Below are 25,043 nucleotides of genomic sequence, written 5' to 3' on the forward strand. Positions count from 1 at the left end.
TGGACAGTTTAGACTTTTGTTTGAAGGCATAAAGTTAAAACCCAATATGATATATGATGATGTATTTGGTCTTCTTTACATCATCCTCTGCTGTACTACCATATATTTGCCCCATCCCAAGCCTGTAACAGACTACTTAAGCTTGTTTTCAAGATCATAAACAAGACTGAAAGGGATTATATCCTTCAGCTCATCTCTACTCGGTCTTACTCTACTGAACAAGGATGCTTTTTAAAAGCCTCTTTATCACTGTGAGTATATTTCTGTCCAGTGCATGCTCTAAATTTAGAACTCAAACTTCTCCACGTCCCAAACTTCTCCATGTCCTGGGGAACATATCTAATGTTCCCCAGGAATCTATGAAATATTTTTTACCCATAGCACCTAACTAGGAAGCATCAAACAATGCAGTTTAACTTGAAAGAACTACTTGTAATTTTTAATGAGAAACAAAAAAGTGGAAATAAGAAGGAAAAAAGGAACAGACCCTGTAGTTGTTGTTTCAATTGCCTGGATAGTAATGGAGACATGTCATAGCTAAGAGACCATATATGGATCCAGGATGAAATATTAATGTTTAGAGTTCAGTAAAATTTCCTCAGAAGATGTATTTTGACAATAGGAAGCAAAGAAGCGAGACAAAAGCATGTTGTTTCAGCCTTGGATCTGATATTTAACAACTCTAGCCAGGGAAGGGCCAGGGGACTTCCACTGCAGTGAGACACCTGATTAAAAAAAATAAGCCTTGACAACCTCTGTTATATTTTCAAAAGAGGAGGCTGATGATGGAGCAGAGTGTATGCTTATTCTCATAACAGATAATTGAGAGGAGGGGCTGATACACCAGAGAGTACTGCTGCCATCCAGTAGGACTTTAAGAGACTGAAGAAATGAACTGAGATGAATGTCATGAAACAATGGGAAGTGCAAAGTTCTGCACCTGGCAAAGAACAACTCCAGGGACCAGCACCAGCTGGGAGACACCCAACTGCAAAGCAGCTTGGCAGAAAAGGACATGGGAGTCATTCCATTGGACACCGCATTGATCCCCCCCTACATCAGCAATCCATTTTCTTGATTCCATCATAGTTGTTTCTGATTGCTTAACTAAATATCCATTAAGGTAAGGAGAGTTGGTGGAAGGGAGAAGGATTGAATCCATACTTTTGTTATTAGTGAGTTCAGCTGACAGATGGGAATTTTCAGTTGCTCTTAGTTGCCCCAATAAATATTTGTGTAAAATGGAAGTCCTCCAATAGGAGAGTTAAACACCTGGCCTGTTGTTCACATTTGTCTGAGACCAGCATTCTATTAATATGCACACAGCTGTTTTGGGTTTTTTGCTGTAGTTTGTATTTCCTTTAGGCTTCTTAGGTGATCATGCCTAAATGGATTGTCTGCCTGGAGAGGTCTACTCTTTGGCAAAAGAATGTCTGAGCAGCCAATCTTGGCAGAATTTTTAGAAATGTTGCCTGGTCATTTGACACCCAGTAGTTTTGGAATGATAAATGTGAATGTAGCTTCCTATTTAAAAACTAGTGGAAATGTAAATCTTCCTGGGAATTCTGAGTAGTCAGTAGACTTAGGTGGTGAACTTGCATAAATGTTAATGTGATGTGCATAAATTGTAATAGATTGTGCATAAATGCTAATGGATAATATAAGAATTGAGTTGGGGGCAAAGTTTTTTTGCTGTTTAAAATAGTGTTTTACTGTGAAATCAGATGCACAGATGCACAGAGCACAGGTCAGTAATGAAGTGTGGAAGGGTGTAAAGTTCTCTTTCAGCCACAGCTAAGGTAACTGGCTTGGCAATACAAAGTGGTACTGTGTTTAAATATGACTGGTTCAGTCCTTTCTCCAAAGAATTCTCTGAGCACATATCAGGAGCCAGAGTAAGTCTACAGCATATTCTTAAAGAAAATGTGCAGCTAAGCAGTGCTGAGGATGTTGTATTCAAGTGACAGGATGATGTGCATCATCTATGCCACTAAATTACAGAAAAAAATATCTGGAGAATTCTAGTTTGTTAACAGATTTTAATGCCTCATATCCTGTGCACTACAATGTTATCATTCTGTGCATTTCAGCCTTTTGTTAAAAATTATACTATTAAATACAAGCATCATCTGCTTTTATAACTATTCCTCCTTTAAGAGAAATGAATAACATTGTTCAAAGACATACCATATAATTTTCTTTCTCTTTCTGCCAGTTTAATTATCTCAGTTAACTAATGGTCCTATTCCCAGAGACAAAGATGCTATTGCAGAAAGAAAGATGTCTCGCAGGACAAGGCATCACAGATTGATTTGTTTACTGCTACTTAATAAATAAAAGCAAGAGTTGAAAATGTCTGTCACTCCTTTAGCTCAGTAGGCTTGGTTATAACCATATTTACTGGTTCTCCAAACAAGCATCCACAATCAAAAATCAGATCCTCTGTTCATTCACTTCTACTCACACACTTGCTACACAGTTTGAACTGAACAGGAAATGGTGTCATCTGCTTGCATCTGAAGTCTGGACATTCAAAACCCACAAGTTACTTCATATTTTTCCACTATTAGTTATAATACATGTCCACAACTTTGTATGAATTTATGAGAAGCAAAAGATGAAGGGGCAAGGATGGGCACAGAAAGCCTAAATGAGAATGGGTCCAGAAAGCCTAAAGGACTCCTAGGCTTTCTTTCCTTCTGCTGGTACTATATATGTGTACCTCAGCTCATTTGGAGGAAGCACTGTTGAAACCACAGCTGTTTTTCTGAACTGATAGTTAAAAATCACTGTAAAGTAAATTAGCTCTGTATGTTTTGATCAAGGGAAGCTCTCACATTTTTTACCATGTTGCTTGAGGTCTCTATACATAGGTCTATGCTTTAGTCCCCATCTCTCCCTCTTCTCCCCTCCTCCTGTATTTACCTGTCCCCTTTCTGGAAAGACTCGGAAGAACAATAATAAGTCACACATAATTCACTTTTTTAGGCTCCCTTCTTTCCTTTTCACTGAGACCTGACTTTGAGCTACATGGTGTGTGATGGTGAGCAAATACTATACTAAAGTAAATTTTACAGGTAATAAACAACTGAATGGTGCATGTTTTTGAAGAAAACAGGAGTAAGTCTTCAAGGCTGTTAATTTAACAACTTTATGGAAAAGCAATGTGTTGCAACAACTGTTGCCAAGACTCTATTCAAAAACTGAGAACTGCATGAGCTTGTCAATGGACTCTACCACCTAAAGTCTCTAGCACTGGATTCTAGCTTGTAGTTACTGCTCTTGGTAGGCTGATGATTTTTTTGGAAATCAAAATCACTTATATATCTATAAACCATAGAGGTGGAGAGGGAGTTTTTTCCCTTACAAATACGTTACAATTCCCCGAGGAAATGCCCTCTGGAAAAAGGAGATCAGTTGACCTGTTCATCTAATTACATGCCTTTTCTCTAACAGTGAGACTGTAACAGTGCTAACTGTACTGATAAATTTGTAAAGTAGACATGTCTTTGTCCTTTGAATGAAGCAAATATCCTCAACCTATCCACTTATTATTAATATCAGTACTTGCTAATGCAAGATCAGTGACCTACTTTGCTTGTTTTCTTGAAAAGAAGCTTTCTTAGTCTGAAAAAGGACCCTCTTTCAAATCCTGCTCATCATCTAAATACATCCTTTAGGCGTACACTAAAAATACAAAAGAAACAAACATTAGGCAGAGAATGAAATTAATATTAGCCACTTGTTTGGCAGTGTTCTTGTTTTTCACCTTTCATGTATCCTTTTTAATTTTAATAAGCTCTGTCTTCTAAAATTGCTAGTATATTACTCTGAAAACTTAAAACTTACAAAACACAGAAAGTCACCTAGACTTTGGACTTTGATAATACATTCACCAAGTAATTAAAATGAGAGAAAATGTTTTGGGTTTTTTTAATGTTTTTCCTATTTTAAACAAGTGCTGGCTTTTGAAGGACACAGGAAATCTTGACCATAATGGAGGCACCTTAATCACACCCTTCAATATTCTGCATAAGAATCACAGTATCACAGAACCATTTAGGTTGATAAACACCACCAAGATCATTGAGTCCAGCCTTTGACTGATGACCAGCTTGTCAACTAGGTCATTGTGGAGGCCTTGGGAGGCATCCCCTGAGTTACACCCCATTGGCTCCTTCCCTGGTTCCTATGTCTGTTCCTGTGTCCCTGAGCCACTCCTTCCCTATTCCCCGATTGGCCCTTATCTTTGTACTGCCCTGAGACCAGGGTCAGCCCCTCGGCCCCTCAGAGAGAGAGCTGGACCCTGCATGTGTGTGCCTGGGACCTGAACATCTCACTGCACGGCTGAATTAAACATCTATGGATACTATGCAAAGGCCCTTTTTGCTTCTTTACCTTGGACTTTACTAGCAGCTATTCAGGCTGCAACAGGTCATGGCACTAAGTGTCACATCCAGTTGTTTCTTGAACACCTCCGTGGATGGTGATTACACAACCTCCATAAGCAGTCCATTACAATGCTTGCTTAGCAACGCTTTTAGTGAAGAAATTGATCCTAATGTTTAACTTGAATCTCCCCTGGCAGAGATTAAAACTGTATCTTTTCACTCTGTCACTCATCACCTAGAAGAAGATCCTGACCCACCCCTGGCTACAACTGACTTTCAGAAATTAAAGAGCAATGAGGTTCCCCCTGAGCCTCCTTTACTCCAGGATAAACACCCCAGCTCCCTCAACCTCTCCTCATCAGACTTATGCTCCAGATCCTTCACCAGCTTTGTTGTCCTTCTCTGGACGTGCTCCAGCATCCCAATGTCTTTGTTGTAGTGAGGGGCCCAGAACTGGACACAGGATTTGAGGTGTGGTCTCACCAGTGCTGAGTACAGAGGGGCATTAACTGTCCAGGTCCTGCAGGCCACACTATTGCTCATACAGGCAAGGATGCCCTTGGCCTTCTTGCCTACTTGAGCAGAGCTGGCTCATGTTCAGCTGGTGTTGTTGGTCAGCACTCCCAGGTTCTTTTCTGCCAGGAAGCCACTCTGACCCAGCCTGCAGGACTGCAGAGGGTTGTAGTGGCCCAAGGGCAGGACCCAGCACTTGGCCTTGTTGAACCTCAGGCCACTGGCCTTGAGCCGTTTATCCTGACTGTCCAGATTCCTCTGCAGGGCCTTCCTGTCCTCCAGCAGCTCAACAGTCCCACCCAATGTAGTGTTATCTGCAAACTGACTGAAGACCCACTTGATCCCCTTGTCCCAAACATGAAAAGGTATAAAACAAGACTAACCTCCATACTGAGTTGTGGTGAACCCGACTGGTGACCAGCTGACTGCTGAATGTGGGACCATTTGTTGTATTGCACTAAATAGTTTATTTAGTTGTTTTGCACTAGTATTATTGCACTGATAAGTATGTTTGTATCCTCATGGGTTTCCCTCTCATATCACATGGTCTTTCCCTCCCCCAAAAGCACTGGTGGTAATGGTTTGTCCCAGATTTACTCCTCCCTCCCCCCTTCCTCACATGTATCCCATTGGCTGAGGTCCTCTTCCCCCAGCCCCCATCCCCCCGGGGCTTAACATTCTCCTGCAGGGAGGCCTCTCTCTCTTTTTCACCTGGACCACCTGGTGACTCCTGTCTTGGAAATGAAATAGGACTTTGTTCCCAAGAGGAAAAGAGTGCCTTTCATCTTTTGCTTTTGTCCTTGTAAGATTGCAAGGGCTAAGGTCCATAGCTAGCCGGATTGGACCCAAACAGCCTGCTAGGTCAATCTTACAACCATTCATCACCATTCTCTGTGCCCAGCCATCCAGAGAGTTTTTAACCCAGTCAAGAGAGCACCTGTCCAAACCGTGGGCTGCCAGTTTTTCCAGTAGAGTGCTATGGGAGAAAGTGACAGAGGCTTTACTGAAGTTGTTTGAAACTGAACCATACCAGTATGTTTCTAAACAGTTGTATTCAATGACTTTTCCTGCCTTGAGTATGGGCTCCTTGGAATGTCTATCAAATGGTATTGCAGAGATCACAACACAGACAAAAACTATGTCTGAAGTAAAGCCTGGTTCAGCTGCCTTGCTCTGTGACTGAGTCAACAGGAGTATTTTAATCCAAATTTGCACTTGAGAATCTAAATTCAATACTCAGTCATGTTAAAATCTCTAGGTTGCTTACATTTTTCTTTACAAAACTTTCATCAGTTCCTCTAAACTTCTCAGTATTTCCAGATATCTGCAAATACTCTACAGTTGTCCAGCTTACAGATATGGATATAAGATTGAGAAAGTTAGCTCTTTTGGGTCAGTTGGCATCTGTAGGTCACCTGAATATAACATGTAATAAACTCGACCACTGCTCTGTCTTATGGTTACCAGCCAGATGCTGACTTTGGATCACTGCTGTGCTCAGTTCTTAGCAATCCAGAAAAGTTTTAAATAGCTATATGAAGGACCCTGTCAAATGCTCTTTCTCACAGACTTCTAGTTGTCATATCTTTGGCAAATAATTGAAAAGTTTGTTGCTGAGAAGTTAGGTAACATCTGGCATAATCGAAGAATTGGAGGATAAAATGCATGTCTTGAACTCAATGATACATGTAGGTATTGGATCGAGATCTGATAAATGAGGACTTTCTTAGTTATAAAATCAACACATCTTTCATTGGTACTGACTTAGTTCTTTCAATTTAGACAAATTGGTTTTTGTCTTCTATTGTGGGCCATTTGAAGTGTAATTTTTATGGTTTTCAAAGTGCCAGAGCCAGCTTTTCAAAAATGAACTTGTTTCAATTTCAACAGATAGGTTGACTGAATTATTCTGTCAGATTCAGCTTTGAGGTCTGGCCAAAACCTGAAGTCTCTAAGAACATACCCATTCACTGTTTTACCTGGGAAGAGATTAATGAGTTAGCACTGGTTACATGCCAAATATTGGAAACTTTGAGAAGTCTTCAATAGTGAAGCCCCACCTTGTAACATCTTGTCTTAAAAGAAGCAGAAACCTGATTTTAATAGGCTGTTCAGCAATGTTTCCTCTCACTAGAGCATGAGTGATGAGTGTCTTCATACTTGATATTATTTTTCCTGTTTGCATTATTAAGCCAAATTACAAAGGTTATTGGGTTACCTAAAATTTAATATGACTTCACCTGATTCTCTGAACTGTTTCACAAAGTTTTCATGTAAATTCTATATGCAACCTCAAGAGATTTTTCTCTGTCTTGGTTTGAAAAAACAGGTGTCGGCTAAGGGAAGGTAGGAGCCTTCCTCAAAGTGGAAAATGTAAACCCCCTCCCTATGAATTACTATAAATTTGAAATTGAGGGGCCTTCAGGCAAAGATACGGGAGTAGGAATAATACTAGTTCTTTATTAGGGAAGAAAATAAAAAAATAAAATAAAATAGAAAATGCAGTAACACAAAACAACACTGACAGAGTCAAAATGCAAACCTGACACCCTGTTGGTCAGGGTGTTGGCAGCAGTCTGATTAAATGATGGCTGCAGTCCTCCTGGAGTGACAGATGTGGTTCTGTTGAAGCAGTGATTCTGTAGAAGGGTGCAGTTTTCCTCTGGAGATCCAGTGGTCGTATAGATGGGCCTGATCTTCCTCTGGAATCCAGTGGGAAAATGCTGCTTCTCTGTTCCAAATCTCAGATCATATCCAGGTAGGAATGCTTGGCTCCTCCTCCTGGGTGGAGCATCTCCCAAGGGGATGATGTGATTTTATCAGTCATGCAGTGAGATTCAATGGACCATTAACAGAAAGTATCTCCTCAGAGGGAGGATTGGTTCTGGAAGAGATAAAGTAAACTGCCCAATTAACAGAAGATAACTGCCCTACATCTAACAGATGAAAAACAGAATACACACCCACAAACCATATCTTACAACCCAGGACATCTCAAAAAAATTACTTTTAATTAACAACCAGTTGAAAAAACAACCAACAAACACAAAGCAAAGGCTGAAGCTCAACTACTTCCCAAGGGTAGCATAACCCAAGTTCCCAGTCATTGTACAGATGTGGCTCTCTGCAATGCAGGACTAGTTTTTAGTAGAGGATATAGAAGCAGATGAAAGTTAGGCCTATGTCTGATGTCATGTGTAAGTGTTGCATAGAGGATCACCTCCATCATCAGGGTTATGTAATGTGTCTTCTTTAGCTGACATCTTCCATTCTCCTCTTATTCTCCAGCATAATTCCATGAAATAACTACTACAATGCTGATTCTAAGTAAAACCTAAGCTTCTGTTCTTGGCCTATGCGTTTCCCTATATAAATAGCCAGAAAATAGGCAGAAAGTTATCTCTAGAGGATGACTGAAGAGTGTCCAACTCTAAGTTATTTCCCAAGGTGGCAAAGAGCAGGGAGGATGCAGGGAAAGGGTCAGTTAAGGGTAGATTTGAGATGTATTATCTGATTGCTGCACTCGGTGACATTTAGATCAGCTATATGTCCTGGGTTGACTATATGATGCTTTTATCCCAAATCATCTCGTTCTGTTACTCTGAATAATAAGTTTTGCACCTTTAAGACTTGTTGCAGCAAATGAAGGAGGGAGAGAAGAAGTGCACAGTTTTTTTTCCAGATACTGCTCTCACTCCTCCACATTCCTGCTCCTGGACTGTGTTGTCTGCAGATGGACAGACAGCGGGACAGAGCTCTTTTTTGTCTTTAGTTAGTTTAGCTACCTGAGGCAAAGAAGTTCCCTGGACTGTGTTTTTTTCCCTTTTCTTTGGACTTCTTGAAACCTACTCTGGACTGAGCACCCAGAGGAGCATTGGCAGCTGCACCTGTGGCCCACCAGGCCGGGCCTGGCCTGGCCCATGACATTTCCAGTGCTGGAGGGACTGACCAGAGACTGAGTGAGCTGAGCTGCAACCCGGGGAGGGGGTTTTCTCAGTTTGTCATCTCTTTTGGAGTGGCAAGGGGTTTTATTGTTTAATATTGTTTAGGCTTTATTGTTTAATAAACAGGTTTTTTCCACTTTTCTCCAAGGAGGTATTTTCTCCCAGACCGGCTGGGGGGAGGGGCTGATTGAATCTGCTTTCCTACCAGAGCCCCTTTGGGGATTCACTCCCAAATTTGCTCTAAACCAGGACACTTGCCTTTGCAGCTAAAACTGAAAAAGATAACTTTGAATCCCTTCCTTGTCATGGTCCCTTTCACATCTGCACTAATCACCATTCTGGGAAGTATCTAAAATGCTGGAGGATGTAGCACCTGATTGTCGCAGACATCTTTTATGAAAAATCCTTTTCTTAGGATTTTTCCTTCTAAGAAGCTGAGAGGCCTCAGGAACTGTGGGGAAATATCGCAAGGTCTCGAGATACCACGAGGTCATGCAGAACCCCTCCCCTTTTACCGTTAACTGACCATTACCCCCTGTTAGAAAAGACCCTGCCTAACCATTAATAAATGCCAGTTACTGTCCACCACATTGGTGTATGCATGTGCTTGGCCCATGTGGCAGAGGCGCCGCCACTGAACTGTCCTCGACCCAGGATGCCACGCCCCAAGCGGCGGCAACAAGTGGTGCCGAAACCCAGGAACAATCCGGGAAGCGGGAATCGCCTGGGTGAGTGGATGGTGGCCAGAGCAGCAGGACTGTCTCCGGTGGGGAGGACACTCCCAGAGGACCAGCAAGAGGGAAGGGTCTCCTGCTGGCATTCGGCGAAGGAGGAGGGCTCGCACCAGGAGTGGTGAAGGAGGAAGGCTCGCGCCTAGGACCGACGAAGGAGGAAGGCTCACGCCGGGGCGGCGAAGGAGGAAGTCTCACGCCAGAAAATTGGCGAAGGAGGAGGGCTCACATCGCACTGGCGGAAGAGGAGGTCTCGCGTCGCAATTCGGCGAAGGAGGAAGTCTCGTGCCAGGACCTGGTGAAAGAGGAAGTCTCGCGTTGATAGCTAGCGGTGGAGAGGATGGAGCCCCTTGCTAAGGTCATTTTTAAAATTCACAGAGACTGGGGCATAGATTGTGAACCAGGAGATTTTGTCCTCACAGTGTCGAGGTTCCTGTGCGCTGGGGTAATCAGGCATCCGGAGGATATCTTCCACCTGGAAGTATGGGATAATTGTACTGGGGCCCTAGCGGAGAAGGCTATGTCCTCAGGCTTGGGGCGGAGTCTAAAATCATGGGGCAGGGTCATGCGGGCACTGAAAAAAGCTCGTCCAGTCCAGCGGGAGCAGGGAAAGTGGAAGGCCACCCAGGACTGCTTGTGGGAGGGACCCCGGCAGGGTGCAGACAATCCTGGGTCTGCTGAGTGTGGGGATTCGCAGCCGTGGGAGCGCTCTTCGCAGCTCCCGAGCCCAGGCACCCCATCTATGGGGAAAAAGCTGTCATTTTGGGATGGACTGCTAAAGGAAGCGCAGAACGCGGCCGTTGGTTCAGAGGCGCGGGGTGCGGCCGTTAGTTTGGAGGCACAGAGCGCGGCCGTTAGTTCAGAGGTGTGGAGCCCCACCCTTATCTCGGGGCCGCAGGGCCCCGCCATTAGCTGGGAGGCGGGGGGCGCCGCCATTGATTCGGACTCCGAGGGAGCCTGGACGGGGCCTTCGCCTCATGCGCCACAGGGTGACAAGCCCCAGAGGGAGGGGGTCACCATGGCGACCCGCGGCCGGCGGGGCTGTCAAGGCGGCGCGCTGGGGGTTGAGCTGCCGGGCTCCCAACTGGCCACGGCCAACAGCCGCCGCCTCCAGTGGCCGCGCCTACGCAGGGCCGGCGGGCACCCTGGGTGGCACGGGGCGGCCGGACCCTTCCGTGGGCAGGTGGCGAGCGGAGCCGGGCAGCACGGTACCGACGTCGGAGCGATGCATCGCACCGGAGAGAAGGGCAGTGCGGGGCAGCGGGAGTCCTGCCCTGCCGCCCTCTGCAGCAGCAGTGGCTGGGCCGTGCTGGGGGTGCTGACAGAAGACGGGCAGCAGCAGCAGTGGCCCGGCGGTCAGGGTGCTGCTGTTATCAAGAGCTTTTCTGGCTTTGAAAACACCATCACTTCATGTAGAAAAAATGAAGTGCCCAACTGCATCATCAGTGCTGCATCAAAGCAAGGTTTTGCTATCTACATAGATGATTCAGAAGATCAAGAAAACTACAGCTGCCAAGTGTCTGAAGAGCTGGAATTAAGCCACCGTGAACTGGATACCAGTGCAATGACATCCAGTATTCATCGGTGGCTGGATCTGAGTTCAGGCTCTCCTATGGTAGTGGAAGATGTTGTAACTCTGGCTGGAGAGTATGCAGAAGACATTCATCAGTACCTCGGAGAGGCAGAAGTAAGATTTAGGCCCAAGCCCTACTACATGAAGAAGCAGCCAGATACCACAACAGGGATGCGTGCTATCCTGGTAGACTGGTTGGGGGAAGTAGGGGAAGAGTATAACTTCAGACAGAGACTTTGTACTTGGCAGTGAACTTCCTGGAGAGGTTTCTTTCCTGCATGTTTGCTCTCAGAGGGAAGTTACAGCTTGTGGCAACAGCAGCAATTCTTCTGGCTGCAAAGTATGAAGAGATCTACCCACCAGATGTGGATGAATTTGTCTATATAACAGATGATACCTACACAAAGAAGCAGCTGCTAAGAATGGAACACTTGCTTCTCAGAGTGCTGGGTTTTTACCTAACAGCCCCAACCATCAACCAGTTCCTCCTTCAGTATATTCAGAGACGTGGAATCTGTATGAGGACAGAGAACTTTGCAAGGTATCTTGCAGAGCTGAGTCTCCTTCAAGTTGATCCTCTTCTGGAGTACCTTCCTTCACAAACTGCTGCAGCGGCCTACTGTTTAGCAAACTATACAGTGAACAGATCTTTCGGGCCAGAAGAACACCTTAACATCGTGACACTGGGCCACCCGAGCACTTGAGGAAGGCCCACAGGTCATAATTAAAAATGAACTAGGGGAATGGGAACAGGGTTGGAGACTGGTACTCACAGGGCAAGGGTACGCAGCCATCAAGAAAAACAGTAAAATCAAATGGTGCCCACTTAAGTCAATAAAACTGTACCTTCAGGGCAAAAACTAATGACATTTGTAAAGTTTGTTTTGCAGGACTGAATCCTCAGACACCCCCGCGGCCTGTATACCCGGCTTCCTAAAGGCTGCGATGAATCATCAAGCAGCCCGATGGCAGACCATCCCGGGGTCATGAAAGAACTCAGTGACCAAACTAAAGGAGCGGCTGGCACAGAGAAGGACGGGGGGTGGGGGGGGGGGGTGGGGGGGTGGGGGAAACATGTCAGCAAAAATGTTAAGAGATATCCATTAAGTAGAGTTCAAGCTCTCGCCAGGTTCTGGCTCTACTTGGATGGAATGCCAAGTAACCCAGAGTTCTTCCCTGCGTCAAAGGATCAAAGGGCGATTTGGAGGGAACATAAGTCTGGACATGGACTCTCCAAATCCTCTCTAGTTTAAGATCAAACAGGTCGCAGACTCTGGGAAAATAATTCGGTCCTAGGAGGTCAACTAAAAAAAAAAAACAAAAACTGAGGAAGGAGGTCCTACAAAGATATTCAAAGACAGGGTTCAGTCAGCCCCATGAATGATCGCCTTACATTTTAAACAAGTTTGTGTTGTTTTTTTTTAGAAAAAAACAGTTAGAGATAGTTAGCTTTTCGTTTGTTAAACATTTGCAGTTACACGTTTATTGCAGTTGTGTTACAGTGTTCAAGTTAATTGCATATTGCCAGTTAAACGTTTCCTACTTGTCAGTTTTGCTTTATGTTTTTAACAGGTCATAAAAGGGGGGGGGAATGTGGGGAAATATCGCGAGGTCATGCAGAACCCCTCCCCTTTTACCGTTAACTGACCGTTACCCCTGTTAGAAAAGACCCTGCCTAACCGTTAATAAAGGCCAGTTACTGTCCACCACATTGGTGTATGCATGTGCTTGGCCCATGTGGCAGAGGCGCCACCACTGAACCGTCCTCGACCCGGGACGCCATGCCCCAAGCGGCAGCAACACAGGAACAAAATGTAAATATTGATTATCTACTGCTGTGGAATGCAACAGATGGATCTGTGATTGGTCTATGTTGGATGTTTGTAATTAATGGCCAATCACAGTCAGCTGGCTCAGACACAGAGCTGGAGCCACAAACCTTTGTTATCATTCTTTGCTATGCTATTCTTAGCTAGCCTTCTGATAAAACCTTTTCTTATATTCTTTCAGTACAGTTTTAATGTAATATATCATAAAATAATAAATCAAGCCTTCTGAAACATGGAGTCAGATCTTCGTCTCTTCCCTCATTCAAGAACCCCTGTGAACACCCTCACACCTGATGATATGGTTTAATGGAGAACATGGTGATACTGGCTTAAGAGTTGGGTTTGATGACCTCAGAGGTCTTTTCCAAACAATGACACTATGAATTTATAAACATGATCTCAGCAGAGATGAGACTTTGAGAAAGAGAGAGAGACTTTGCATGTAATAACTCTATATTATTTCAGGTTTTCTCTGAAAATCTAATAGCAGTAAACTCTTTGAATCAGGAATGAAAAGAAGAGTTAATTACTGGAATAATTGACTCAGTCACCATGTCTAAACTGCTACAAAGTGTCTTTCAGGGAAAAAAAGTGTATTGAAATGAATGTTTTCTGGTCCAGCATGATTCTGGTTTGCTAAGGAAAAAAAAAAAATAAAAAGCCCAAATCAAACCATAACAAAACACCCCAGAACACAACTGCTGCCATCCTTTGGACAGTAGTCCTTACAGAGAGATGCCAAAAATCACTCTGATTCTATTTTTTCCCCCTAAAGGAAAATATGGCAGTAGCATATTTACAGAAATGTCACCATTTTGTTGTTACTCTTTGAACAGACCTTCTGGTCACACTTTCCTGCTTTCTGCTCTGTTCTGCAGAGCCTTCAAAGCAGCATTATACTTAAACTTTAAATGGTATTTAGCTTACTGCAAAACCCCAATGCATGGGCATATTTCCAAGGCATTTAGGACTTCTCCCTCTTTAAAAAGAGAAAGGAAAGAAAGTGTGCAAGAGAGGGGAACAACTTGTAATGAATTCCACAGACTTTATTATTAGAAGTCTCTGGATTTTTTCAGTTCTGGAGTTCATAATATAGCAATTAAAGCAGGTATTGTAGTAGGACTCATTATCTTAGCAGATTCCTGTAATCTGTAATTGAGAGAGAATGTTTAATCTGAGACATTTAATAAAATAATGTCTAGATCAGTTACACTAAGGAGAAGGGAAGGAAACCAGGTTCAGGTCCTATTACATTTTGAAAGATTAAATTAGCAATAATTCTGTGGAAGCTTTCATTTCCAATGAACAAAAACAACACAGTGGTTCTTTCACTAAGCATATATTTGTGGTGTTGATGCGTAAATAAAAGGATTGATTGCCAGGTTTCTTGGGTTTGGCCTCAAATAAGTAATTTGTGATTTTATTTTGTCCACTAACCACAGCTGCTTTCACTTCATGTTTTGAGTAAATGCTTTACAAAAATAAAAACAGTCATGGAAACACTGAAGGAAATAGGTAAGGAGAAAGATTTTTCTGCAGCTATATTTAAAAAGTGAATATTAGTCTTATCAAAGCATCAGCAAACACGCTGAAGTACTCCAGCTGGGGTCACTCTCTTAACATCACACATCTCTTAACAGTAGATGTTTGGGATTAATTCCACCATGACAAGGGGAAACACATTCCTTTATTTAAAACTTTCCTTTTTTTTTCCAAGAGGTAGATCCAAATGACAATAAATAAAGTTATCCTGTCACTACATTGTATCCTATTACAATTCCCATCTTTCATATGTTTCTCTAAGATCTAGAAAGGAACAAGTGCATTACAACAGTGTCATTGGTGTAAATAGACCAGAGAGTTGAAACTGCCTTTAGAGTTGTGCTTATAATTTAAACCACAGTATTGGCTTGGTTAGGTTTTTTGCAGCTGATATTACTTACTTTTGTCCAGTGTGTGAGGGAAACTAGGGGAATCAACACAGCTACTGCTGAACACCAGCTCACAGGGACTGAAAGGCTTCATAGATTTTGGTCACTCTTAAGTGGAGAAATGGGAAAGAATTCTGGAATGTAAAATGGAGGAAAATTTCTTGTTGAAAAGAGTTTATAAATCAGAAATTCAAACAGTGTTATTTAAAAATGTTAAAGGCAAACTATCACAGAAATAGCAAAATCTCGGGTGCTCTTTCCACCCCACACTTGTTTTAACAATTCTATTGTATGAAGTTTGATAAACTGCCACATCAAATGAGCAAATATTATTAGCTATGTGTGATTTTCTTCCAACCATTCTTACAGTTTATCTCACAATCCCATTTTCCCAGATTTTATTGGATATAAAACAAACCTGTGTCGTATGTACAAAAACAAAAACCACTTCTCTACCTGTTACATAGCATTAGGAAATTGAGGATAATGTGAAATTTATCATCTAAAATTTGGAAGAGCCTGGAGTAGTTTGCTGTTTATTCACTTTATCAAATATCTTTCTCAATGTAAGTACAATGAAATTGTACTAATTTACGGGTCATACGTTATGCTCCTCAGAAAAATACACATGGTGCACGGCCTAGTGGAGACTGAATCCTTTATTGAGAAGACCTAACTGTTTAGAAGGTGCTAAGAAAAAGAAATCTGTACTGTATATTCTACAGGTGAACTGGAATTAGCATGCTGCTTTACTTTGTATGTTCTACCCAAATCAAATGACTGCAGTAATTTGAAAATCTCTTATGTATGAAACAGCCAGTGTTTTAGCCTTTTTCTTTCCATACTGTAATTCATGGACATTGACAAATTGTTAAGGAAAAAACAAATACCAATCCTTTTTTAACTCAAGACACAAAATGACCATCAAACTTACTTATGTCGCACTGAAAAAACCCTGTCTTCTATTTCTACCTTCCAGAAAAATTATGGCAGAAAATAATAGGAAGCGATTTAAAAGAGAATCATAGGACCAGGAACACGTAGTCTGATTCACAAAACACAGAGGGGGAAAAGGATGGCTTTTTCACTGTTTGAAATAGTGAGATAAGAGTACTTGCAGAACTTTAAAGGCATGTGGAATTTGGTTTTTCATAAAGTACTTGTCGTCCATTTTCAAACTGATTCCTTTGTGCTCTTGAATAACTCCGAAAACATAATTTAGATGGAGTGGCAAAATAAAATTCAGGGGGGAAGGGAAAGCTCATTCATGCAAGCTCACTGCTGACCTTGGGAGCTGGTGCAAGAGCTCCTGGCTGCAGAAGGCCAGCTTGCCGACATGCAAGCAGCCTTTGCCAGAGTGGGTTATCCCTGACACAGTTGCTTGATTCACCAGCTGTTAGAGGTCCAGATGATGTCCTTAGCCATATGAGCTTTGCCAGGATTTGCCTCATTTGGTACCAGTAATCAGTTATGATGACTCTGTCCGGGGTTTCATGTGGTGAGAGAGTGTGAATTTAGAAAAGAGAAGAGAGTCTCTTGAATACTGAAACTTTCACTGTTACCAACATTTTTCTTTCAGAAGAAAGTAACTCTTGAAGCCTATATATACCTCCTTTTATGACTTTTTAGTCCAAAAGTGCTGCTTGCACTGGTAGAAATCTGCAGACACAAGAGTCACCATTATAATATAAAAAACAAAACCCAAACTAAAAAAAGTCAGATTGCCTCTAGAGTAGATAAAAGAGTTGAGATGTGGCAGAGAATAGTCTAAAACATTTTAGATTTTTGACCATAAAGATTTTTTTAAAATAATTTTGTGCGCCAAAAGAATCTAAGCCTGCATCTGCTCAGATCCTTTAATATTCCCTTTATCATGACAAAAAGTCACATTTCAATTTCTCTTTGGAAAATGGCAGGAGATGATCTTGACCCTAAAACAAGAGTTGCACATGATCTAGGCGAAACCAGCTGAAAACTTCAGGCCCAAAAAATACATACAGCTGTTTTAGCAGTATTTTCAATTACATGAATCAGACCCAGGCAGAAGGCTGCATCTTTATAGGTAATGGGATTAAAATGCTTAGATTTCTGAACAATTAACAACTTATTGGACAGCATTAACAGTTTGTAGCTCCACTTTAGGCTGTTAGCTTTGAAAATGACCTTCAAAGCTTCAAAGTTACAGATTTCAATGGCATTATTACATTCAAACTGATTGTTATAAATTATCAAATCGAGAGCCAAACTTATAAGAAAATTTAGCAAAGATTTATTAATTTGTCTGGGAGACCGAATTTCGGTCGTCAAATACCACCACAGCCAAGGGTCAGCGTCAAGCCCGGGATTGGTGCTGGGTGAACACACAGATCTGACCTCCAAATGTCAGAGTTTCCCCCTGTTCACAAATGCTGCTTCGCACAGTGAGTTCTTATACAGTTTATTCTGCCCGAGGCAGAGATGACCGAATGTTCTTTGTGTCCCTTCTCATGCAGAACTGTGGCTTTACATGTGCAGAGGCAGACAAAGATCCAGTCCATGTGTCTAGATGATGTCAGAGAACTTAGGGAAGTCGGCATTCACATGCATCAGGGTGGCGCCATCCATCATCGTGGTAGATGCAATCTATGAGGTGATAATCACTCTTGAGTGGTCCCAGCAACCCGGGGAAGCCGGTGATTATCACCCTGGAAGGTTCTATTCTTACATTAAAAACCCCCGATGTCTTCTCAGCAAGTCCGAAGTCCAGGAACTAGATATATATGAATAAGACACTGCTCCCGGCCAGGGCGGTCAAAAGACATAGTTTGGATCTTACAATATTTTATACATTAATAGCATGAATTATCTCTACCATATACTACACTGATGATGTGACATTCTGTAAGATTCTATAGTAACACATCTGGGGGCTATGATGCAAGATCTGATGGAAGACTGAAAAATTAATGTATACAATAGTGCAGTCTTTTCATATATTAGTAATAACTTGATTATAAAGAGAGTTCGTGAGCAGAAAATAATAAGGATCTCCATCTTTTATTAATTATGAATTATGAATCTCTTACTGAATGACACAATACAGAAACAGGAATTCCTCCTTTAAAAAAAATTCAGATCCTGATGTTCCTGTTTCTCTTTTATGTAAATTTATTAACTGGGGAGTGTCAATGCCTCGGCCTGATAAGTAACGACTATAACTTACAATATTAAATATAATCAGTTTTGCCTCCTCAAACAATGTAGCTGTTGGGGGTTGGGCTTCTCTCTTTTTTCTTTTATAGATTTTTTTTCCCATAAGTTGCTAGGAAACTAACTACTGGGTACTTAGGGATACTAATGGGTACTTAAGAATGACAGAACACAGTGGCTGAAGTCCAGCGAGGAATGAAGCATCTGGCTACATTTTTTGTCTCGGGGAGTTTCTCTTGTAGGGACGGAGATACCGCAAGAATGGGGGACAGATAAAAGACCGGGCTGGGGGCAGCTCTCGCTCTCGCTCTTTGGCATCAGAGGAGGACAGCCAGGCTCTCGCTTACTGCGGGGAGAATTCACCGGCACTGCTGAGCTCAGCCCTGAGGCACCGATCACCATCTGCTCGGGTGCCCCGGGAATCCTGAACTTGGCCTCTCCCTGCCCTGCTCAGAGCCGGGCTGTGGCTGTCCCGTCCCCACTGTTTCTTTAGCACTGCTCTGGGTTCCCCACACCGTAACCCACACCCCCTGCCCTGCCGGGAGGCCCCGCAGCTCTGGCTACCGCTGCGGAACTTCTGATAACTCTCCTCCACCAGCCCGGGGTTTCTGCTCATTCCTGCCGGCTGTGACTGCTAGGGGAAAGTGCCAGCAGCCAAGAAGGCTATTACCGGCTCCCTGGTTCTGTTTGTTGTTAATGCCATAGTTATTGTTGTTTTGTTTGCCTAGTTATACATATTAGTAAAGAACTGTTGCTCCTATCTTCATATCTCTGCCTGAGAGCCCCTTAATTTCAAAATTATAATAATTAGGAGGGAAGGTGTATACATTCTCCATTCCATGGGAGGCTCCTGTCTTCCCTAGCAGGCACCTGTTTTTCAAACCAAGACAGTATTTTAAAGTATAAATCCTTTCTCGGCATGATGGCCTGGTAATTTTTCTTTTCCTGTCATATGAGACATTGCTATTTAGCTAATGAGAAGTGTTCTATGCTATTATTTTTCCCACTCTGATAGCTTTGAGATGTAACAAGAGAAAGCAACCCAGAATTTAACAGACTTGTTACCAGTAACTCTTTGAGCAGCTCTCAATATGGGAGATACCAAGTTACACTGATATTCTCAGTGTTCTGAGTTCTTATTTTCCCTAGCTTGCTTTGGAAATGGAAATATTTTTGCATGCTTTGTGCCAAATAATTCATTATCAGAAAATAAATTACTTCACCACTGGCTAAACCCTATAATTTTAGGGTTGTGCCACATAGTTTAATTAGGTTTTATACTAACTTCCTGTTATTTGAACAGTAAAAGGTTGGTTCAAGATATCTTTGGGTGAATTGCTTCTAGATACTATTGTTTTTAAGAATTTATGCAAATAATAGAAAAAAACCACCGTAGATCACACAACTTTCTCATACTACTTCCCTCTGCAAGGAGAAGGGAAGGTGATGACACATCTTAGTACAAATAAACACAGTCAATGGTGGCAGAAAAGCGTTTTCACAAAAGCTTCCAATAGATTTAATTGCAAGAGAAATTTCACACATTTTGGTTTCTGGAAAAATAGCCAGCAGCCTTATTCTACAGCAAATTTGTAAAATGATAGTGAGTATTTTGAATCTTTTCACACATATCCCTAAATTTGGAAGGAGAGAGATAGAATGTTTCTTCCAATATGACTGAAATTAGAAGTGGAGGAAGGTGAATGTCTACAGTAGTGATGGTCTCCTCATACAGCAGGGGCTGCAAGTACAGCACCAATATATTAGTTTATTTTGTCTTTGTAGAGTACCTGAGTGGAGCAGGATTCAGGGAATAGCCTTTAGTTACAAAGCTAATAACACCAGCAGCAGACTGTATAAGTCCCTAATTTTCTTGTATCTTATTACATAGGGTTGGGGAGGTTTAAAATGTACTTAAGCTTTGGAGAACTTAGACATCTAAAGTGGGTTTTCTGGTGCTGATTCCTCTCTGTCAGCTGTCATTTTACCTTGAGAATACTTGTACTTAAATGTCACAGCTAACCAGACTTGAGTTTTTAAGTCTTGTACGAGGGCAGTTCAGTGCAGGGTAAGTTGACACCTACGAGGCCTGACATGGACCCTAAAACTGAATATCCCCCCTGGTAGATTCTCTTAAGCAATCTACTGAAAGCTAGTGGAAAGGAATAGTACTGTACAAATAGTGCAAAGGACAGAGCACTGTACAAAATGGATTTTTGGCTACCCTTTTTTGGAAACATACCCACAAAAAGAAGGGAAGTTTAGATTTCCTTTTTCTTCAGTGTTTGTATATGAAATCAGAGGCCCTTATTTACTCTGCAGCTTGCATGGGTTTAAACACTTGTGTTCCACAAATCTCACATATTCTTTGCGGCCTGTATTTTAGTTACTTTGCATTGTTCATGATGAGTAAACGTAGGGAGAAACAGAGATATTCAAATGCCCTAGTTGAGCAGAGCTGGAATTGAAGAAGAAAGGGCTTATGGGTTTTAATAATCTAGGATGCAATTTGCTAAGTGTATGGATATTTTTAAGTGTTTGGACTGTAGCAATGTCCCCCCCTCCGCCCCTCCCTTCCAAAAAAATGGATGTTCTTATCTAGGAGTAGGTACATAGTAATGAGGCATTAAAGTTTCTGTATCCTGTATTTTAGAAATAAGAGGTGTAGAGCTATGTAGATAGCTATGCCATACTCAGATGATGATGACGTATAAATAGAATCAATATAACTTTGTACTTCTGAATTTTGTCCCAGTCTATCTTCTTCTGTTTTCATCTATCTGCTGGTTTTTAAGATACAAGTAGGTCTGTTTTATTCATTGTCTGGTAACCACAATTTCCAAGTATTTTAACAAATCATAATTTCTCAGAAAATGCCTTTTGTTTACATTAAGAACCCATTAAGGCTTCATGAGTTCAGTTCAACACCACATATTATCCTGGCAGATACGTTCAGAAATCAAACTGGTCATGAAAAATAGGTCTCAAGTTATTAGTTTAAAATTTAACATAGACAAGGGTACAATACCTGAAAACAAACAAACAAACAAACAAACAAACAAAAACAATTAAAGAAAACAAAGAAGATCTATGTATTCACTTATCTATAAGGAAATATTCTGTGGTTTTTACTCTATGTATGAGTCACAAAAAGATAATTTTGTGGACCAATCATCCCTTGGCTGATCCTAACAGAGGTATTCTGTGCAGAGTATTCAAAAAAATTACTTGTCTTCAATCTAGTTCTCTGTCTTGGCTTGAAAGACAGGGGTCTACCAAGGAATGTGAGAACCTCCTTTGGGATGGAGAATATGATGCCCTTTCCTCCAAATTATCATAACTTTGAAATTCAGGGACTGTCAGGCAAAGATATGGGAAAAGGAATAATTCTTTACTAGTATGTATGTATATAACAAGGCAATCAAACAACAGCAATTACAGCAACAACAACAACAACAAAAGAATAAACCAGAAAACCCAATAAAGTCTCTTCTTGCTGTTTAAGCACTTTCCCCTTGGTGCAGTTCCAGTCACAGCCGGCAGGGGCGCTGGTGGCTCCCGGTGGGCAGCGCAGGTGCGGTGATTCCCTCATGGCTGCAGGGGGCACTATGGTGCGAGCCCAGGGAGCACGCTGTAATGGCGGCTTGACCCAGACGGGAAGGGATGGAAGAAAAGCTTTGCTTCACAAACCCCCTGGGCCGGTTGCTCTAGGTGCCCCTCTGGATAGCAAAAGGAGCTGTAACAAGAGCCTCAGAAGCAGCAAACTGGAATAGCAGGAACAAACATAATCTCAAAGTACTACACACGAAACTCTTCAGCTGCCGCTGGAAGCTGGAACCGTGGGATGTCTGGGCAGGCAGGGTGTGCAGGGGCTACAGTGTAGCAAAAAATCCCGGACCAGCAGCAGCCCTGTTCCCAAACAGGAAGAGGACAGGGAGAGGCTCCCTGTGAGGGGGAAAAGGGCTCCCAGGCTTTTCCCCTGAGGCACTGGAGAATATGGTGAAAGGCTCTATTTAGTGAGGTAGGCTGTTAATAAGGTCCCAGTTCAGTGGCTGCTCTCACAAGCAGAGCAAAGCCCATCCACAGCAGAAGAAGCAGGACCAGGCCAGGCTTGGGCTTCAGCAGCAGCGAATTCCCCCTTCTCTAATCAGTAGGTCCATGGTCCTCTTCTGAAGCCAAGAGAGCAAGCAGCTACCCCAATTCTCATGGTATCTCTGTCCCTCAGCTGCTCCCTTCCTGGGGCAACTTCTTTTGTCTCTCTTAAGTACCCTGTCATTATTATCTTTTAGCAACAAAATGGGAGAATATTCCCTAAGGAAATGAAAAGGAAAAACCCTAACCTCCAACATTCTCCTTACTGCAGTCAAGCAGTTATTGAAATCAATTAGGAGATTGTTAGTGTATATCACAAACACAAAAGACTCACCATCATTTGCTTCCATTATAAGCTTTCATCTTTAGCACTTTAAAACTCCAAGACATTATTGCCAATTACTGAATAAATTAAGGGATTATGTCATGGATAGGACTCAATGACCTCTCAAAGTCATTTCTAACCCTATATTTCACTGATGATAGGGTATCTTAAATTCCAAGTGAGACTCCATAGGGCTGTATGCCTGTTAAAACATTTTTTTCTGGAAGGGAAGTTAATATGATCTCAAGATATTAGCCATATACATCATAAGAAAGCCAGATGTTAGTCAGGTAAAGTATTTCTGGAGAAGTAAGTTAAGAGAGATGAAGGCAGCATTCAGTGTTTGGCAAGGAAGCAATAGTTACCTCAGCAAGTCTATCAGGCCTAGTACCTCAGTAGGTATAAGCCCTTTAAAGGTCCTGCTAATCTAAATTAATGGAATTTCTTACTCAAGCAGGGAATAAAGGTATGTTTGGCATGTACCTGTAGTTGGTAGAGTCTATCTGTCATCTCAGAGCACAGACATGGTCAGGGCTGATATGTGACTCAGAGGAAAACAAGGAAAAAAATTCACTTGCAGAGATCAAACTGTCCATCAAAGACAATTCTTTCCTGATCCCTACAGATTATTAAAGGAAACTCTGCAGTATGAAATGCGATTACATTCATTAGCTTAATATAAAACTGCAACTGTTAGAATGATGTCACTTTTCATTATTTTTAGTAAAATACATGTAAGAAATTTTATCGTACTAGTTAGCACTATTTAATCCACTTGTGATTCCCAGTGTTAGTTCAGATGTAAATGGTGATATCAAAGTGAGTCCAGCCGGAAACTGGATCTGGACGTAGCTTCTGTTATAGATGGATAATGAGATGATTGGCTCTCGCAATTAAGGGATGACTATTGTGTGAATATTAAGAAAAGTTTTAGTGATGTATAGTTGTGTTATTATCATTTAGATGTCCTCTGTTCTCCCCATAGTTCCCTTTTACCCCTCTGTATTGTTGCCATCAGACAGCCAGGGTGGTCTAGGACAGGTAAAAAAGAAGGCGTGCACATGTGTCCCTTACCCGGGGAAGTTGGGAATGGAAAAGCTCAGGGGGTTGCTTAGGGGGTGCAGTATGGCAACCTAATCTCCACTCCAGTTACAAGAAAGCAGTCTCTAGTGATAAAAGGCAAAGAGCTGACTGACAGACTCTGGGAGGAGTCAGGACTGGCTGATGCAACCCCCAGGGGTATAAAAGACAGAACATCCATCTTGAAGATGAACCAGTCACATGGTATGCACGCAGGCCCTTCTCAACGCTGCAACTTTTTCCTTATGTAGTCCTTTTGTTGTATTTTTGTCAAAGTTTAATAAACCTTTTTAAATTTCCAAACTGAGCAGTTGTTTCTCACAGCTTCCATCACTTCATTTTTAGTACAAGGGTCATTTGTTCTTGGTATGAAAAAGGGATTAAAAATTTATTGCAGTGATTTTGGTCCTCTTCCCTACTCACATTTTAAGTAACTATTTATTTTGAGGATTTTAATTCTGCAAATTGCATTAATCCCACTTTGTCAAAGCAATACAGAGTATTTTTAGCCGAAATAATACTTGCATAAATCAATCTGGTTCTAGGTCAGTGTGATTTTCTGAGTTTCTTTAGAAATCTGATTGCTGGTGGCAAGCATTAGAAAAATCTTCATTTTGCAATTATACAAAGTAACAATAAATGAAGGTACTGGGTGTTGTTAAAAAAAAAAAAAAAAGTTCACTGTTGATTCACAAATTTGATTGCACAAATTCCCAATGTTGATTCCACAAATCTTTAGAAATCTATTAAATGTAAAGCAAGGTTTCTTTGAGCTATCTCATGGCTTTTGAGCTCTAGTAGTCTTTTGAGTATCTGTCATGCATGGCTTTTATATCTGAGGAGTAGTATTCAAACATTCTAGAAGTTACTGAATTCTTGTGGATAAGAAGATCTCAGCATTTACTTTGTCTGCAAGGCCATTAGACTCCTTGGTAACCTGGCCTGAGGTCCCTTTAGTCACTCAGGAGATAAACTGCTGGATGAAAAGGAGAAGTATATCTATTAACAGGATAAGTTTTAGCTCCATGTCCTCAATGTTTTTAAATACATTCAATCAGGCAGCTGCTCAGCATAACCTATTCAACCTGCTGGAAATATCTGCTCATTGCACATACCAAACGGTGCATGGTCCATTAATAATGGTCCATTATTAGCTCAGCCACATCTTTGCTTACCCTTACATCTCTCTGTAAGCATGGGTACATCTATACATGCTATTTATCCTTCTGGGGCCCTCCTCTTTTTTTAATGCTGAGTATATGGTTTGATAATAAGTAAAATGTAAGAATGATAATATCAGGTAAAATATTAATAAGCAACAATATACTGAAATAAATGGCATAGGCCTACATTATGATAACACAATGAAATAATGAAATTGATTTAGTATGGATTTTCTGGTTTTTATACTTAAGATCTTCAGAAAAACAAAGTGGGGACTTCTC

At 41.8% G+C, this 25,043-nt stretch overlaps 1 long non-coding RNA gene and 1 pseudogene across 3 annotated transcripts in view; one reads left to right on the forward strand and one right to left on the reverse strand.

Moving 5' to 3' along the window:
* Window positions 1-7,336: 7,336 nt before the first annotated feature.
* The window catches only part of LOC139600446 (uncharacterized), a 65,941-nt gene continuing 48,234 nt past the window's right edge, over window positions 7,337-25,043 (reverse strand). For 2 of the 3 annotated variants that reach the window (XR_011682546.1, XR_011682547.1), the window contains 2 exons: window positions 14,925-15,046; window positions 7,337-7,788 (listed from right to left, as the gene is read on the reverse strand). This is a non-coding gene — a long non-coding RNA (uncharacterized lncRNA). Of the gene's footprint in view, window positions 7,789-14,924; window positions 15,047-16,198; window positions 16,793-25,043 lie in introns of those variants that run through there. The other variant, XR_011682545.1, reaches the window with a different exon arrangement.
* On the forward strand, window positions 10,805-11,993 carry LOC139600450 (cyclin-A1 pseudogene; annotated as a pseudogene).

This window comes from Agelaius tricolor, unplaced genomic scaffold (genome assembly GCF_023055355.1).
Source record: "Agelaius tricolor isolate 1412-34295 unplaced genomic scaffold, bAgeTri1.0.p SCAF_27, whole genome shotgun sequence".
Classification (NCBI taxonomy): domain Eukaryota; kingdom Metazoa; phylum Chordata; class Aves; order Passeriformes; family Icteridae; genus Agelaius; species Agelaius tricolor.